The sequence below is a fragment of the Alexandromys fortis genome, unplaced genomic scaffold (assembly GCF_014885135.2).
Source record: "Alexandromys fortis isolate MF-2015 unplaced genomic scaffold, M_Fortis_MF-2015_v1.1 scaffold_1695, whole genome shotgun sequence".
Classification (NCBI taxonomy): Eukaryota; Metazoa; Chordata; class Mammalia; order Rodentia; family Cricetidae; genus Alexandromys; species Alexandromys fortis.
The window spans coordinates 1-988 of record NW_026069567.1 but is presented as its reverse complement, the minus strand read 5'-3'; the positions used below and the strand labels follow the sequence as shown (position 1 = coordinate 988).

General features: G+C 40.7%; 1 non-coding gene across 1 annotated transcript; it reads left to right on the top strand.

Moving 5' to 3' along the window:
- Positions 1–2: 2 nt before the first annotated feature.
- On the top strand, positions 3–193 carry LOC126496197 (U2 spliceosomal RNA). Its single transcript, XR_007590300.1, has one exon. It is a non-coding gene; the product is annotated as a U2 spliceosomal RNA (small nuclear RNA).
- Positions 194–988: the final 795 nt, after the last annotated feature.

Sequence of the window (988 nt, the reverse complement as noted above, 5' to 3'; positions counted from 1 at the left end):
TTATCGCTTCTCGGCCTTTTGGCTAAGATCAAGTGTAGTATCTGTTCTTATCAGTTTAATATCTGATACGTCCTCTATCCGAGGACAATATATTAAATGGATTTTTGGAATTAGGAGTTGGAATAGGAGCTTGCTCCGTCCACTCCACGCATCGACCTGGTATTGCAGTACCTCCAGGAACGGTGCACCCCCTCGGGGACATCTGCTCTGGTTCTAAAGAAAGACTTCTCTTTATTTTCTATCCCGTACTAGGAGTTTTCAATGTTTCTAGAGTGTTTCAGGCTCTTTATACTCCTATTGTAATCTTCAGCCTGGGAGCTGTTGATCCCTCTTTGTATTTCAACTTTTTTCATTATTACTGTCTCATATGGTAAAATCTGTTTATCGTAATTTTATGCGTCTACCTTGCTCTTCTTACTCAACTTTATTCTGAGTTTTTTCTCTACATCCTAATCCACTGCGTACACAAAGGTAATCGTGTCTCAGAAAACAAGACAGAAACAAAGAACGTTTTGATTTGCATTTCCCTGATCGCTAAGGAAGTTGAGCATGACCTTAAGTGTCTTTTGGCTATTTGAACTTCTGTTGAGAATTCTCTGTTCAGCTCAGTGCCCCATTCTATAATTGGGCTAATTAGCATTCTAAAGTCTAGTTTCTTGAGTTCTTTATATATTTTGGAGATCAGACCTTTGTCAGTTGCGGGGTTGGTGAAGATCTCCCAGTCAATGGGTTGCCTTTTTGTCTTAGTGACAGTGTTCTTTGCTTTACAGAAGCTTCTCGGTCTCAGGAGGTCCCATTTATTCAATGAGGGCCTTAATGTTTGTGCTGCTGGGGTTATACGTAGGAAGTGGTCTCCTGTGCCCACGTGTTGTAGAGTACTTCCCACTTTCTCCTCTATCAGGTTCAGTGTGTTCGGACTGATATTGAGGTCTTTAATCCATTTGGACTTGAGTTTTGTGCATGGTGATAGATATGGATCTATTTTCAT